Consider the following 13,444-nt stretch of genomic DNA (forward strand, 5'->3'; position numbering starts at 1 on the left):
TACAGTTTGTTTATTTTACTATGTTGTTTTGGATTAATAATGTGATTTAAAATGTGCAATGATCCATGGGTGTTGTAGATTATAAATAAGTAGCAGGCAGAAGCACATGATGATCTTTAAAGTGAAAATTAAACTTATTGCAGCTTCATTGTGCTTATTTGTGCTGTGGAGAGTAAATAACTTGTGAGTTTTATTAGTAATTATAGTTGCTAAATGAATGTCTCATACCCCCCTAGTTAGTTCTTTGACCTGTTGTAGATCTGAGACTTGAATTCAGTGGTTTAGTGGGCGCTAGGAGTTCTCTGCTCATTTAAATCTAGTTAGTGACTGTGGTGCTGACTGTTGCCAGGACACACAACCCAGCATGCATCTCTCCTTCTGGGTGAGTGATCGTCTTCCCAGCAACTCCAAGATCCCACCCTGCTGCTCCAATCTACAGTCCCTCTATTTAATTCAGGATCACCAAATGAAAACCCACACTGTGACAGGGGAACGGCACCGCTCATCAGAAAAACCGAGCATAGCCTCTGGGAAACTGCAGCGTCTGTGTCTGCGGCCAGTGGTATAAAATAACAATCCTCTCTGCTTTAGCATTTCACCCGCTCCTTCCACCTCTGTGCTCTTTACCGCTGGAATATCAAGAGGAGCGGTCAGAAATGGCTTCCCTCCAGGGGCTGCGGGTCGGCACATATATCCGGCACAGTCCAAACGTGGTCAAACAAGTGAGTCAAAGGGTTCCCGGAGGTAGGCTGAGCGCGCGCTGATTCTGTTAGAAACCGCGTCTATCACTGGGGAAGAGTGGGAGAGTACGAGACGGTGAGGTGTGGATTAAATTCTGTGCTGCCGAACAAGTCACAAAGGTTTATTACATGAGGGACACTGGGTTCCCTGAAGGTACAGAGTGGATTACAGCACCAGCTCAAACAGCCAGACAGTAATCCTGGAACACTTTCACTTTTTGCTGTTTCTTATGTCATTTTTTGTATGTATAAATAATTATATATTTAAGAAACTTAGACTTAGACTTTATTGATCCAGTTTTAATTATTTATTTGGAAACAGTAGCTCACACATCACCACATATAATAATAATAATAATAATAATAAGAGCAAAAATATAAATGGCAATAAAAATAAATAGAAAAATAACAGAAGAGTGGTGTCAGAATGGGCATAATTTTATAAATGCATATGTACAAGTAAGAATATATTTAAAAATATATATAACTACATTAATATTTGGGTTACAGTTGTCTTCAGGGTTTGTCAACATTTGCAATTTGATAAATGCATCTACAATTATGTGTAAACTTTGTATGATAATGTAAATCAGGTACTGAATTATTGTGCATGGTAAATAGAAAAATAATACTTGGTTTGTTACCATGGACCAGGGGCCTCCAGTGAGCTACCTGTACAAAATGAAAATGCCAGAGAGCTACTCATCATAAGAAACCGAGTATATGCAAGAGCCAGGGTAAGCCTTAGCCTTGGGTTATCCACTTATCAGTGTACAAAGTTAAGAATCAAAATGATACATGTACAATGATAAAAGCATTTAATTAGCTAGATTTTACTTATTCAGCACAATACATGTAATTCAGAATGGAAGGGGGCGGAGAGGAGAGCTACCAGTAGCTCTCGAGCTACAGGTTGGAGACCCCTGTGTATAAAGCAGTGGACTAAGGCAGTGTGACATCACCCATAGCAATCATCTCCAGCCAAATGAAGCCAATCGAGGCTAGCATTTACCAGGACAAATTTGGAGTACCGTATTTTTCATTGGCAGATCATGACGTAATTCGCCCGGTATCGCCTCCCTGTCTTGGTGAATGTGTATTATGAATGTGAACGTGGGTGGATAATTCAAGTTTATTTATTTTTTCATTTTCTACAAGGAGGACTCAAATGTGTGTAATGCCGCTTTGCACATTTGTTTACGTTTTACAGAAACAAAACTTAAAACCACATGGCTCATTTGCATAAAGTATAAGCACTGAAAAAACTGCTTGCTCCTTGTATGCTGATGCGTCAGCTTCGCGCCTTAATACATAAGGCACACTAGATTATAAGGTGCACTGTCAATTTTTGAGAACATGTAAGCATTTTAAGTTCTCCTTATAGTCCAAAAAATACAGTATCACAGATTCTGAGTATCATAGTAACTAAAGAACCAATCCAGAGCAAAGCTATTGAAGAAAACGTCCCTTCCTGTCCGCATTGCTCGTTGGGCAGGGATCGGTCGCTTAGCATTGCTGTAAATCAAAGCTGTTGCTAACTCTTGGCAAAAGAGGGCAGCTCATTGGTCTATGCATTATGAAAGTTCTTATCTTGATTTACAAACAAGATAGTGAAAAAAAAAAAAAACAAAAAACACAGGATCATATAGAGCAGGTTAAAAAAAGGGTGATGGTTTTTCAATAGAAAGTGAATTGGTTCCAGAGTCAGTGGAGGTCAGAAAGTGGTAAATTTGGATACCAATAGAATGACTGAGTATTGTTTTCTTTGTCAGACTGTGCAGAGATGGCATGATTAGTAACAAAATATAAAATGCTTGCACCATTTGAATTTTCCCGACAAAAAAGAAGCAATGTGAATCCTTCAAGTTTTGCCAATCCTCTTCTTTGAGAGGTCATGCCAGGTATCTCCAGCTCTATAGCCTCTGGCCCTCAGGCTAGACCTTGGAATTGCCAATTAATCCCTGCTTTTCTAAATCCCTTATCGCCCATGAGAGAAATTAGTCATCTGCTCCTCTTCTCCAGAACGAGGTCAGAGCACGTGGCCAGCGCATTAAGAGCCTGAAAGATGAGATACATCCAATATCTCCAGCCAATCTAACAAACCATGACTTACTCTTCTTTTATTCTGTCTGCTATCCTGCCTTATCTGTCAGATTTTGGAATTAGCAATTAGAGAAACACATGGTCGTAACCTGCATCAAAACAAACATGAATGATGAAAAATGATGATCGTTGCCATACTGAATAAGAATTTAAATCAATGTCCTCAAAATGTACCAGGAAGCCAACTACATTAATAAAATAAAAGCCAGCAGGCAAACACTACATTAAGGATATAGTTGATAGTAAATATGAATTATACAGGGATATTTGAGAGATATCTTTCGTACTGACATTCTCCAGGTGCTTAGCTGTCATTTGTCTGTTAAAAAATTACCTGCAAATCAAAATATCTGAGGGCTCCTGATTTTAAGAAGAAAGCTAAGATGGTCAGATAATCATGTGACGTTCAAGACCAATCATCAGTGAAAAGAGACTTTCTGCAGTCTTTGAAGTACTGTGAACTTTGTCCCATGTAGAAGCCTCTGTATTTTTGTATTGTATTTTGAAAAATGTAAATTGTGATCCGCTGCCTGACCATACGCTATTTCCATTTAGGTCATTACATTTCAGTGCAGCACAGCTCTATGCTCACACACGCCCTTCTCCTTTTGTCCAGCCTCTGCCATGAGTCAGTGACATTCAAAAGAAGCAGATGACTTAAACCATTAATTCCCAAAGACTAGGCCGCATCCCTCAGGTGGGTCGCAAGAGACTTTTTTTTTTTTTAGGTTCGCCTTGTCACGATCTACATGTAGGTCTGAAATATACAGTTTACATGGATTTGTGACCTTATCATTCTGGAGAAGCATTTTGTCAAAATATCCTGTCCTCAGTAGGGCCAGTATTTCTTTGCTCATTCCTTTCACTACTACTTACATGTTTGAATTGGGATTTTCTGTGCTCACAAAAATGAAGACAAAGCACAGAAACAGACTGAATGCTGCACCTGATTTGTGTGTTGCATTCTTCTCCTGCACCCTGGACTGAAATGCACTGCAAAAACGTAGACAGGGCCACCTATCTCATTAGAAATGTTAAGACATGTTTTGTAGAGTTTCTAATATTTTATTAGAAACAGTAGCTCAGTTGGTAGAGCATTTGCCCACTGATCTGAAGGTTGGCGGTTTGATTCCAGCTCTCGACATAAAAAAAAAAAAAATCACAGGTTGAGTGGTCAGATCCACTGACCCACAGGTTGGCTGGTGTGATTCCAGCTCCCACAGATGAATGCTGTTGTTGTGCCCTTGGGCAAGACACTTAACCCACCTTGCCTGCAGTGTCTGCGTACACTGGTGTGTGAATGGGTGAGTGGTTGTTGTAAAGTGCCTTGAAGGTGGAAAAGCGCTATAGAAAAATGTGACCATTTATAATTTTTTTATTGACCATTTTGTTCCAATATTGCTGATTCAATTGAATGTTGAAAAGAAAAAAAATGGGCTACATTTAATGTCCAAATAGGCAACTCCTTTTATTGCTGATTCAATGACTGTTTTTCACAGTTTAAAACTTGAGTAATACTAATTGTTCAGAGAGACACGATCACTCAGTCGCAATCAGAAATCCTCATTAATGTTCAGTAATGGTCAAATCCACCTTTATTTGGTGATTTATGAATAATGTGTATTGACTTGGGTCGCAAAGTTTTGTGACTTAAATTATGGGTCCCCAGTAAAAAAGTATGGCAAACACTGACTTAACATCTTGAAGGCAATAAAAAGTATGAACTTTTAACTGTTGTTAACTGTGATAAAATCTAAATCATGATCTTGTTTCAAGAGTCTTTTTATACATGAATTTTTTTGGCATGCCTAATCAAATCAAACTTTAGCCTTGGTTCGTGCGCTCTGAGACGAGCTCATGAACAGTGTTGGTCAGATTACTTTGCAAAACTGATTATTGATAACTGATGACTCATTAATCTAATAACTGTTCTGGTTGCATTATTTTAAAAGTAGTTTGATTACTGATTACTATAAGTTACTTTGAAAAAGGAAACTTACAGCCCATGAACCAACTTCTAAAAAGCTTGAATTCTTCACTCTAAATACACTTTTTGTTACAGAACCTACTTTCTCACAGTGACAACAGTGACAACCACAGTCCTCCTTAAATCTATATCTGTGCTGTTTTGACTCACAGCTCATCTGTGTCTGACACCACAACATCACATCCTGTGCAAGCTGTTAACATTTTTTTTATGACAGTTCTATAGATTAAACACATTTTTCACAGGGGAAAAGTTACTTAAAGTTGCAAGGGCAAATTGTAGTCTAATTAATCTTTGTACAGTTGTATTTAGTGACATTACAGCATTAATAAAAAAGTAATCTTACTGCAGTAATCACTGACGAGTTACTTACTAGGACCTATATTTCACTAAATTGACTCTTGTGAGCTGTTACCTTCAAAACCTATACCTGGAGTTGTGTTTTTGATCGTTTCACACTTGCAATCCTTTAATATTAGTCTGTCTACACCTTCAAAGCTCAAAATGCTCTGTTCCACCCTGTGATGTCATGAAGCACCTACCGCTTACCTTTAGTTCAGTAGAGATTGGCAATTCTTGGTCTGAAATTATCCAGATGATTGTAGTGAATGTGAAAGGAGTTTAAAAACACAGTGGAGCACTTTCTATATGATCGGATAACATCACAAGGTGGAAATAACTCATGCAGGGTTTGTGAGTTAAACATGTGTGAATGAAACAAAACACAACTCCAGCTATATTTGTCAAACAACATTATAACATAGATCAGAAAATAGCGTAATATGAATAAAGATAAACACATTTTCACCAGCATCATCACTGCTGGTCTCAGTGTGGGCCTGCAGTGCAGGCTCCTATATTCATCATTCATCAAATCTCTGTAATTCTATTTCACATCAAATACTCTTTTCTTTGCCCTCACGCCTGCTTTTGATTGAGTGGCCATTAAGAAAGTATTGAATTTCAAAGAGAAGGAAGCCGAACATTAGTATACAGGACAATGGGTCTACCGCAGCTTCTATAGCCGTAAACCCGAGCGCAGTGTTTCCGTACATTATAGAGATATGCTTCTGTGCACAAAACACTCCCTGTAATTGGCTGGAAAGGTTAGGAGCAGTCGATCAATGGCAGTGGTTAAAAATGCATTTGAAACAAGTGAGAGGGTCGGTTAATCAGATCCCCGAAGATATGTGCCGCCCGGAGCACACCTAAAGAATAGCAATGCACTGATAGTTCCAGTCATTCACATGCAGCCTGTATGAGGAATGTGGTGTATAGTGGAGCCAGAGCATTGTGGAGAATGCCTACCACTAAAGATGCAAATTATAATGTCAACTTTGAAAGATAAATTCAGTTCTCCAACCAATTTTTATAAGTGTCCAAGCTATTATAATTCGAATTGAATTTTAATTAATTAGTCTTTTGCCTGGACAATTCCTGTCCCTCAGCTCGGGCCTAAATATGTGACAGCCTGAATTGGACTAATAACCACGAATAATTATAGTTGTTCATCAATGTGGTCCACAATCACAGTCCTGCCCTTAACAACTCCCTTCACTACATTATACAGCCATGGCCGTCCCTCTGTCTTCTCACCTATTTGTGCCATTTTCAACTCATCTCCTTTCCTCCCACATGAGTAACATACAACTAACAATAAAAGAAAACACAAATTTGTGTAACTTGTGCCAAACATTTGGATATAATTCTCCCTAGTGTGTCACCAGTAAGATACTGTAATTTTCAAAATATTTTTCAACATTTCTTCAGAAATTGTTCCTTTATTCATATAAAACTATAATTTATATTTACAACAGATATTAAAGAATCATTAAAACCTTTCATACACACTTTAAGCTTCACTGAGTGAGGAACATGTCAGCATTTGTTGACCCTGGTTAGGATATCAGAGCCAAATGTCCAGCCCTTTAGAGTTTTGAACATCAGATACAGGTAGGAAAAGATTTTCCAATTTTCATAACTCAAAACATAATGTTTTCCCAAGATGTTCGAATGATGGTGCATTGAAGGCATTTCATCAAAAAGCCGTTTCCCCAGCCTGTCTCCAACAGGCACAAAATAGATAAAAGTGTGCATAAAAGTCCAGACTATTTTCAAGGAAAGATAAAATCTAAAGTTAATCAGAAGTTAATCATTTTAAATTGGCAATCCTCTCATTCTTAATAGAAATATCAGTTTCAATTTATTTTTTGCATTAGGTTTAGAAAAAGAACACTTTGCTTTGTAGAGTTTCAACTGACAGGTGACTGGTTTTAGACTGGGGCACCCGAACGGTGCATTTCAGATAGTCCAGGGTCCATCCTTTACTTACTTAAACACAGTGTGGATTCTGAACACACTTCATCCATGTATACGAGAAAAAAGACAGCTGTCTGTGGACCACTTGGCTTTGTTGTTGAAGAAGTTCTGTAAGTGGAATAAGTAGAATAAATAGAGATAATTGTGTCTAAACACTTGTGTTTTTCTGCAGCAGATTTAGTCATTTGTTTGAGGGCATGGCGAAAGCAGGAAAGTCCAATCCCCTGACCCAGATCTACACAGAGCTCTACATTACAGAGGGCAGGGCCTCAGAGGTAAACCAGCAACATGAAGTCAGACACACACTGACACTGCTCCAGGGACTACCATTACATGTACAGACATCTTTAAAGCCCACCCCCATTTGCCAGAGCCGGTCAGAGTGGTGCTGACGAAGAGTGTAGCTGGTGTGGGGAATATGGTACTGACTCAGAAGTTCAGTCTGGATTGGTCTGAAGGCAGGATCAGTTTAGACTGGTCTGTCTAAGAACAGCAGTGTTGACAGTGATGACAGGGTCAAAGACCAGCCACAGGTCCTGAGCTCCATTGGCCTGAGAGGACGCTGTTACTGGGAGGTGCAGCGGAGGGGGCGGAGGAATGTTGATATAGTAGTCCTGGAGTTTGAGGGTCATTGACAGAACTTTCAGAATTTGTCACAATGGGAAAAAACACTACTGTCCCCTAGAAGGTTCTTGTTTTTCCGCCCAGGTCAAGTTGGCATGTTCCTGGACTCTGCGGCTGGTTCTTTGTTCTTCTACAGGGTCTTCTCTGATGGAAACTGTCTCACCTCCACACATTTAACTCTACCTTCAATGAGCCCCTGTTTCATCAGCCCCGACTCTGATGAATCTGAGAGTGTAGCGCCTCCAGGTGGATGTACAACCTTACAAAATAGCACAGAATGGAATAAGAAATTATGACTTTTCTTTTAATTCCAGATTACTGAAAGAATTTTACTCCATTCAGCAAATGCAGTATAGTTTATGTAAAACGATATAACTGTCCTGAAGATGTGCATGTAAAAACCTGGGATCTGCTGAGGATTTATGCGAGCTAGAACAATATGAGGTATGGCAACAGCTTAACCTGTACTGTGTTCTAAATAGCAATCGACTCTAGCTCTAATTCAGCTTTTATTGAAACATCTGTGCCCTGCTTTGTAACTGCTGTTTACATCCTTGTCATTTTGACCTCAATTTTAACCGATTTATATGATCCTAGTGTATTTTATTTATCAGTCAACTTCTCAACAGTCAATTTCAAGGACGTGGCATATTGTATTAGACAGACATTAGCACCCTGAAAACAACAGACTAAAAAATGTTAATTAAATTTGAGCAAACTCTATTTGATTATGTATCTGGGATTTTCAAAGGGCACGTCTGACTCAGCCAAACCCAGAGACTCTACAGTATGTAGAAGTAGACTGATAAATAAAATATACCAGGATTATAAAACATATATAATTATAAAAATATATAATTATAAATTAAACTGGTTAAAAGAACGGGCCTCTCTCCTGTACATTAGACTACTGTAATGGCCTGTTCACTGTGAGACAGCTGCTGTCCTGACTCAAACCAGGAAGTCCGAGCACATGCGTCCTGTGCTCAGGTCCGTGCACTGGCTCCTGTGGCTCAAAGAATAGACTTTAAAGCAGCTCTCTCTGTACAAGTCTCTCCATGGCCTGTGACATGCTTGTGTCATATGAACCATTTCATACTCTGAGGACCTCAGGGACCAGCCTAATGCTGTAGTCCTAGTTTAGTCCTGGTTTAGTTCTGCTAAACCTGGACTAAACCAGCTAAATGCAGCTGCTTCCTGAAAATGTGAGACAATGTTTGAATCTAAGTTCAAAACAGTTCCTTTTAGCTATGCACATCACTTTTTTGATTTTTTTTTTTTATTCCATACAGTCCACTTTTCTTTTCTCTTTTAATGTTAATTTTATGACAATTATTTATGTTTTGATTTGTTCCTATTGTTCCTTACACTGTAAAGCACAGTGAATAAACTGTATATACAAATAAACTTGCCTTAACCAGGCTGGCACCACCTAGTGCCTCCTGCTCAATTTCATTTCTCTCCAGCGACTAGGTCAGGAATCAATACAGAGCCCAAGAACCCCGGAAGTTGTAGACCGTGCACTGGCCAATCAGTGAAGAGCTATGAAGCCATGACATCAAACTCAAGCACCTGTCTGGGTCCCTTTTGTGGTACAGAACAAAGCGGTCGAGATGGATGGAGACAAAGCCATACATTCTGTGTTGACAACAATTCCCGAGAGGGAGGATTTAAAGCCGGAACAAAGAGAATGTTCGAATTTTATCAAGGGGAAAGTCGTTATTGCCCTTCTTCCTACGGGATTTGACACATTACCTACATCACAACCAAATAGCAGAGACTGGTTAAATAAAAAAAGTACCCGCCTACTGTCAAGCAAACGAATCCTAATGAATGAATCAGGCAAAATTTGCTTTGGTAATAGAAAGTATAAATATAGAATGTAACATGTAATTTCCACCAAAGCAGTAACAGGGCATAAGCACTAGGGATGTGCAAATCGATACCACTTATCAATATTAATTGAGGAGCAAATGGAAATATTGAAAATTATAGTACTTCTAAAGAATCAGTTCCTCAAGGAGATTACACATTTACAATTTGTAATCTTTTTCCCCAAATATACTTTTTGAGGACAGGACATTTCTGACAGGAACAGAATTGGGAAGTATAGTGTTTCCAATTTTAATTTCATGAAATGATTTGCGGATTATAAAGATTGTTTTCTGTTGCTTTGGGATATTTGAAATCCTTTACGCCACTGAAGACTTTTGCAATTCTCTCCATGTCAGTCACCATCCGAAACTTTTGTGGCTGTTGGAGCTGCTTCATCAGAACAGCCCGTATCGTCTGTGCATGCAAATGTGCAGAAAGTTTTTACATTTGGTATTGACACTGCCGCTAGCTGGGGGCCACGGCGAGTCTGTTCATTTCCTTCTACAATCCACCACAACGTAAGTCGACGTATCCAAAAAAGTCCAGTAAAAGTTAGGACAAGTGATGCAAGAGATTGAACACACTTTATCATTTATATTTCATCTTTATTTCAATGATTATTTGCATTGTAGCTTCTTCCTGAAGGCGTTAATACTATGAATACACATGTGGAATGCAGTAAACAAAATATAAACTTAAAATGACTCCAAACATATTTTAGGTTTTAGAGTTTTAAAAATATTTACCCTTTGCTTTGATCACTGCTTTGCACTTTTGGCTTTTCTTGACCCTGACATGGCACAGCAGTGAAGTGAAAACCATTTTATGTGAATTCATCAAGACGTTCATTGAAAGAAGTTCAAGGGTTTGCAGCATCACGCATCTAAGTTATTTAACTTTATATATATATATATATAATCTTCAACTTCAAAGTTATGATGAATGATGCAAGAGTTAGTTTTGATGGCGTACACTACAGAAGTTTGGACACACTTTCATTTGTTTTCACTTTATTTCCATGATTAGACTTAGACTTAAATGATCCACAAGGGAAATTATTTGGGCACAACAGCTCACACATCACAATATATTATAATAACAAAGTGTAAATATATAAGTGAAAGTTTGGACACACTTTATGCTTGTATTTTGTACCTGCCCAAGGACGGCAGATGGAAAGTAGCTTGTTGCTAAATCCTGCACTGTGCATCTTTTCTCAGAGTTTAATGTTTTCTGTGCACTGTCCTTGTTTTTTTTTTTTTTTAAATGCTTCTTGCATTGTAGATTCTTACTGAAGGTGGCAAAACTATGACTGAAGACAGTAAACAAAATATGAACTAAAAATAACTCCAATCTTGTTTTAGATTTTTTTTTAAATGGCCACCCATCACCTTGATCACTGCACATCTGTGAAGTGAAAAGCATTTCATGTGCATTCATTAAGAAAGAAGGCCATGAGTTTGCAGCGCTGAGCATTTGAATTAAAAATATATAAAGTGTCCCACGCTCAGAAGCTAAACAACTGTCGTTTCCTTAGGCAAGGCACGTCACCCACATTACCCAGTATGAAAGTGGTGTGTGCGTGAGTGATGGTGGTGGTCGGAGGGACTGAGGATGCAGATTGGCAGCTTTGCTATTGTCAGTCTACTCCAGGGCAGCTGTGGCTACAGTATTAGCTTACTACCACAGAGTGTGGAGTGAATAAATAATGTTCTGTAAAGTGTATTTGAGAGTCCAGAAAAGTGTTATATAAAACTGCATTATTATTATTATTAACATAGAAAAGGTAACAGCGACAACAACCTCATTTGGACTAGAATTAACTCTTCCAGAGGTCCTGGGAACATCAATACTGGACGTACAGCAGACGCTGGAAAAAAGATGTTATCTGGCATCACAGTCTGCACCTTCAGTGGACCAAGATTGGACGAACAAAAATTATCCTAAAAAGACGTTGTTTCAACGTTTCTTTGCACAGTGGGGTATTATTATTTGTATATTTGATCTCTTCTGTGTGTAAATAAAATTGAGAAAATGGTCGACATGAAAATTTATTAAAAAAGGTGTGTCCAAACTTTTGACTTGTAGTGTAAGTTTTGTTCCTTTATCAAAAATGTGCCTGAAGAGGTTTACTGTATATGGCATTCATGCATGTCTGAGTAATCTAGTGTTCTAGTGTTGCTGTAAAATTCTGTCTAATGCTCAGTCCACAAGCCTCCGTCAGCCATGCGCCCACATAGCAATTCTCTATATACGAAAAACATGATACAAAACAATACAGTGCAACTTTACAAACCTGGCGTGATGTGCAGTAGTTTCATTAGCAGAATGCATGCCGATTATTTTGATTTTGATTTTAGCAATTAATACCCTATAGAAGTGTAATACCCTCTCTGAGCACTGAAGAATCTTATAAGGCCCCTGCTAATATATTTGATGCTTTGATTTGAAATTCTGGGTGACACTTGACTGGGCTCTCTGGTTTTCCCAATGGAGGTTGTGATATCTGGGCAGTCTGTCCACCATTTATAAATAACAACATTGCAGTGTAATTTTATATAAGTTGTCGGTATAGTAGAAGTGTTTATTCTTGGTTTTGTAGCAGTTGTTCTCAAATGTTTTTGTTGGTAAAAGTCCTATTATGGATCAGATTTGCTCTATAATAGGACTATTCCAGGTCTAACAAAGGAATTACCCAAAGGAAAACCAAAACGTAACTCAAATTAACGCTAAATAAAGCAAATATAAGAACTGTAGGAGATCTTGCACACCATCTGATAGAGTTCCCACACCACCAGTTGTTCGGGTTGTCAAAAATATCAGGTACCAATCGATATTAAAACTAGTATCAAAACTAGAAAATCATTTGAGTAGGTATTGATACTAAAAAGTAACAATCACAGGACAGAAATTAACCTTTGTTGAATAGCTTTAGAATGATCTTGAGCTGTATCAGATCAAGTATAAGAGCAAACAGAGTATTATATGCCCATAGAACCTACCTGGATCACTGAGGGATTACACAGATACAAGACCACATGATAATATAAAAAAAGTACTATTGTTTAATGTTGAAAATCACATTCTATTGTCTAAAGAAATTGTTGTATTGGAATTAGTGTTGATTCTATTCCTTAGTATCGAAATCAAGTTTGAAATTTTAATTTTATGACAACCACCATTTCAGAAACAGTAGGATAGGCCCACAACTGTTGTCTCTTGTTTGCAAAAAAATAATAATTTGCTTTGACAAAGAGACAGTGAATAAAAAAGACTAAGCTGAATAATGACAATCCTTTGTTTCTGAAAACGTCAAATCAAACCAAAATAATGTGGTTCTCCTGCTGAGGAGAGACAAATAAAAACCCTAATTATTTTTCTGGAACTGCTTGTATCTGGTCCATTATTTACAACTGGACACATTTTTATTAAAGATGCATTGTGTAACTTTTTGATTGGGGATCTGTCGTCTGCTTGTTTCTAAATTGATATATCATTTATATCTCTGCCTGGAATGTTTCACAGTATGGCATTAAACTGTTCTACCTTACATTTATTCAATTATTCAATTATTATTGCTCAAAAATACCTTGAAAAACAGGCATTCTGACTGTGAGCAGGATCACCTCTCCACAGATCTGACCTGTAACTTGGTCTAGTTTAAAGATAGAAAGGTTTAATGCCATACTGTGAAACATCCCAGACAAAGCCACACAACAAAATGGCCCCTATTTTCTGACGTACGTTTTAATGTTGTCTCCTCATCAAAAACATACCTGGAGTAATTTTTTGTTTC

This window comes from Boleophthalmus pectinirostris, unplaced genomic scaffold, assembly GCF_026225935.1.
Source record: "Boleophthalmus pectinirostris isolate CB_2022bp ecotype Guang Dong unplaced genomic scaffold, ASM2622593v1 HiC_scaffold_23, whole genome shotgun sequence".
NCBI lineage: Eukaryota > Metazoa > Chordata > Actinopteri > Gobiiformes > Gobiidae > Boleophthalmus > Boleophthalmus pectinirostris.